Here is a 4,948-nt window from a genome sequence, read left to right on the forward strand (position 1 = left end):
TGTAAACACCATGCTCTACCAACTGAGCCACGGGGAAGACCAGTATGTATAACACACCATGCTGGTGTTGTAAACACCATGCTCTACCAACTGAGCCATGGGGAAGGCCAGTATGTATAACACACCATGCTGGTGTTGTAAACACCATGCTCTACCAACTGAGCCATGGGGAAGGCCAGTATGTATAACACACCATGCTGGCGTTGTAAACACCATGCTCTACCAACTGAGCCACGGGGAAGGCCAGTATGTATAACACACCATGCTGGTGTTGTAAACACCATGCTCTACCAACTGAGCCACGGGGAAGGCCAGTATATATAACACACCATGCTGGCGTTGTAAACACCATGCTCTACCAACTGAGCCACGGGGAAGACCAGTATGTATAACACACCATGCTGGTGTTGTAAACACCATGCTCTACCAACTGAGCCACGGGGAAGGCGATGTGTTTGTTCAGTTTTTTTTTACTTTAGTGAGCGAGTGCGTGCTGTGGGAAAATGTGACACAACTATAATTTGATCAGGAATTGAAATGTTAATTAGATCTTGAGGTAGAGGAAATGTGAATACTGCCTATGTAAGAGAGCTTTTGGGGAAAGAAATTGCATGGCGACAGTCTGGGGTTGAGAGGAGAGTAGGTGTTGTTGGAACAGGAAATAAGCAGCATCCTGTTTATCAGCAGTTAGGGGAATACTGAGGAAATGTGTTTTGTATACTTAGAAAAACAGTGAATGTTGGAAAAGGAACAGTATTTTCTACCCAGATAACTAATATCTGCACACTTAAAATACATCAAATAGAATATAAAAAGTGCACTAGCCAAACAATGAGCCATCTGGAACTCTGTACTGTTGGGGCCTTTGTAGAGATTGTTTGCTTACAGTCCTACTGTGCTCTGAGACTAAGATAAACATCTGGCAGGATGGGAGGGTTCTCTTTCCTTTTCATTCTCACTCTAGGATAGGGGTTCTCATTCTCTTTCATTCTGTTTCATTTTCATTCACTCATTGTCTGTCTGTCTGTCTGTCTGTCTGTCTGTCTGTCTGTCTGTCTGTCTGTCTCTCTGTCTGTCTCTCTCTCTCTCTCTCTCTCTCTCTCTCTCTCTCTCTCTCTCTCTCTCTCTCTCTCTCTCTCTCTCTCTCTCTCTCTCTCTCTCTCTCACACACAATAACATTTATTTTTATTGAACCTTTATTTAACTAGGCAAGTCAGTTAAGAACAAATTCTAATTTACAATAACAACCTACACCAGCCAAACTCGGACGACATGACTGTGACGCCGCAGTAAATGTCTATTACCAGAAAGATAAGGATCTTCTTTCAATAATTACAATATATTATGTTTGTTTTGGATTAACTTCTGAAATAAATCTTTCTTGAACCAAATATTTAGGTGCTACTGATGTGGTGGAACAGAAAGTCAAGTGTTATTGACAATTTATCAAACTCGAATGGATTTGAAATACATAAAATAGTAAAATATATTTCTAACTGTTTTCTAGGTAACAGCAATTGTCTTTAATTTGGTAAGGTTCAGTACACATTTGGCGTTTTAGACATTTGGACTTCTGAAGAATACAAAAATATGTTTTCATGAGTTCACTCATGTTCCGTAGATTGAGACTTGAGAGAAAGAGATGGGGAGCAATTGCTCCAAAGGGAGGAGAGAGGAGAGGGACATTACCAGTTTCTCCAAAAAGAGAAGTTTGTCTTTGGGAAGAAAAAAGGAGTACACTGAAGGGAGGAAAGCAGAGGGCAACAGTGGAGAAACGCTCTTTCAACAAAGGTCAGACCAATTTCCCTGAAATGGTTCAAGTCAGTATTGCCTTGTGTTGTAGTACCAGGTTGAGGACATAGAGGCCAGTGTTACCTCTATCTCTCATTGTCTCTCCTAGTCTTCCTGGCCTACAATCCCCAGTCTCCCCAGCCTACAATCCCCAGCCTACAATCCCCAGTCTCCCCAGCCTACAATCCCCAGTCTCCCCAGCCTACAATCCCCAGTCTCCCCAGTCTACAATCCCCAGTCCCCCCAGACCGACAATCCCCAGTCTTCCCAGCCTACAATCCCCAGTCTTCCCTCACAGCTGAGGGTGGAAGCAGTCTATGTGCCCCAGTGATCAGCAATAAGGAAGTAGGAGGTAACATCAACATCACTCAGAACAACACTCAGAACAACGGTAAAAACATAACTCTTCCACTTTCTTTACATGCTGTGAGGAAAAGGTTTCCTCTGACACATTATTATATTCATACTTTATTCAATCAAGTCACCTTCAGAACTGTAGGAGAATATAATATATTTTCCTATTTTGTTCAATTTCTAGATGACTCCTCCCAGGTTGCACAATGCAGTGCCACGCTAAAAGGGTAAGTTGTCAAACGTTTGACTTTGTGCGCGTGTGATGTGTTGTGGGTGTAAATTAATAGTGTTTTTGGTTAAACCATCTCTCTTTGTCCACAGTGAGTTGCGTGGTGGTCTGTCTCCAGTATCCAGAGAGACCCAGAGCGCATCAAGGAACACACACTACCACCACAATATGAAGAGAAAGACAACACAAAGAAGACACAATACATAATGAATGATAAATACATCTGCTAAATGCATTATTATGATGCATGACATAGCAGCTAATAGGTTATTTTGCATTGCGTATTATGCAGATGAATGCACATATAATGCATTATGAAGAGGGTATTCATAGGAGGTGTTACCATAGGAGGTGTTACCATAAGAGGTGTTACCATAGGAGGTGTTACCATAGGAGTTGTTAACATAGGTGTTACCATAGCCATAGGAGGTGTTACCATAGGAGGTGTTACCATAGTTGGTGTTACCATAGCCATAGGAGGTGTGACCATAGGAGGTGTTTCCATAGCCATAGGAGGTGTTACCATATGAGGTGTTACCATAGGAGGTGTTACCATAGCCATAGGAGGTGTTACCATAGGAGGTGTTACCATAGGAGGTGTTACCATAGGAGGTGTTACCATAGGAGGTGTTACCATAGCCATATGAGGTGTTACCATAGGAGGTGTTACCATAGCCATAGGAGGTGTTACCATAGGAGGTGTTTCCATAGCCATAGGAGGTGTTACCATATGAGGTGTTACCATAGGAGGTGTTACCATAGCCATAGGAGGTGTTACCACAGGAGGTGTTACCGTAGCAGGTGTTACCATAGGAGGTGTTACCATAGCCATATGAGGTGTTACCATAGCCATATGAGGTGTTACCATAGGAGGTGTTACCATAGCCATAGGAGGTGTTACCATAGGAGGTGTTACCATAGGAGGTGTTACCATATGAGGTGTTACCATAGCCACAGGAGGTGTTACCACAGGAGGTGTTACCATAGGAGGTGTTACCATAGGAGGTGTTACCATAGCCATATGAGGTGTTACCATAGGAGGTGTTACCATAGGAGGTGTTACCATAGGAATTGTTACCATAGGAGGTGTTACCATAGCCATAGGAGGTGTTACCATAGGAGGTGTTACCATAGGAGTTGGTAACATAGGAGGTGTTACCATAGCCATAGGAGCTGTTACCATAGGAGGTGTTACCATAGGATGTGTTACCATAGGAGGTGTTACCATAGCCATAGGAGGTGTTACCATAGGAGGTGTTACCATAGCCATAGGAGGTGTTACCATAGGAGGTGTTTCCATAGCCATATGAGGTGTTACCATGTGAGGTGTTACCATAGGAGGTGTTACCATAGCCATAGGAGGTGTTACCACAGGAGGTGTTACCACAGGAGGTGTTACCATAGGAGGTGTTACCATAGCCATAGGAGGTGTTACCACAGGAGGTGTTACCATAGGAGGTGTTACCATAGCCATAGGAGGTGTTACCATAGGTGTTTCCATAGCCATAGGAGGTGTTACCATATGAGGTGTTACCATAGGAGGTGTTACCATAGCCATAGGAGGTGTTACCACAGGAGGTGTTACCATAGGAGGTGTTACCATAGGAGGTGTTACCATAGGAGGTGTTACCATAGCCATAGGAGGTGTTACCATAGGAGGTGTTACCATAGGAGGTGTTACTATAGGAGGTGTTACGATAGGAGAAGTTACCATAGGAGGTGTTTCCATAGCCATAGGAGGTGTTACCATATGAGGTGTTACCATAGGAGGTGTTACCATAGCCATAGGAGGTGTTACCACAGGAGGTGTTACTATAGGAGGTGTTACAATAGGAGGTGTTACTATAGGAGGTGTTACCATAGGAGGTGTTACCATAGGAGGTGTTACCATAGGAGGTATTACCATAGGAGGTGTTACCATAGGAGGTGTTACCATAGCCATAGGAACTGTTACCATAGGAGGTGTTACCATAGCCATAGGAGGTATTACCATAGGAGGTGTTTCCATAGCCATAGGAGGTGTTACCATATGAGGTGTTACCATAGGAGGTGTTACCATAGCCATAGGAGGTGTTACCACAGGAGGTGTTACCACAGGAGGTGTTACCATAGGAGGTGTTACCATAGCCATAGGAGGTGTTACCACAGGAGGTGTTACCACAGGAGGTGTTACCATAGGAGGTGTTACAATAGGAGGTGTTACCATAGCCATATGAGGTGTTACCATAGGAGGTGTTACCATAGCCATATGAGGTGTTACCATAGGAGGTGTTACCATAGCCATAGGAGGTGTTACCATAGGTGTTTCCATAGCCATAGGAGGTGTTACCATATGAGGTGTTACCATAGGAGGTGTTACCATAGCCATAGGAGGTGTTACCACAGGAGGTGTTACCATAGGAGGTGTTACCATAGGAGGTGTTACCATAGGAGGTGTTACCATAGCCATAGGAGGTGTTACCATAGGAGGTGTTAGCATAGGAGGTGTTACCATAGGAGGTGTTACTATAGGAGGTGTTACGATAGGAGAAGTTACCATAGGAGGTGTTTCCATAGCCATAGGAGGTGTTACCA

The 4,948-nt window shown here is 43.9% G+C and overlaps 1 long non-coding RNA gene across 1 annotated transcript; it reads left to right on the forward strand.

Annotated features, from left to right (window-relative positions):
• Nucleotides 1-1,172: 1,172 nt before the first annotated feature.
• LOC123740274 (uncharacterized) lies at nt 1,173-2,769 on the forward strand. Its single transcript, XR_014391431.1, has 3 exons — nt 1,173-2,182; nt 2,330-2,372; nt 2,467-2,769. It is a non-coding gene; the product is annotated as an uncharacterized LOC123740274 (long non-coding RNA).
• Nucleotides 2,770-4,948: the final 2,179 nt, after the last annotated feature.

This window comes from Salmo salar, unplaced genomic scaffold, assembly GCF_965601325.2.
Source record: "Salmo salar unplaced genomic scaffold, fSalSal1 ptg000436l, whole genome shotgun sequence".
Lineage (NCBI taxonomy): Eukaryota > Metazoa > Chordata > Actinopteri > Salmoniformes > Salmonidae > Salmo > Salmo salar.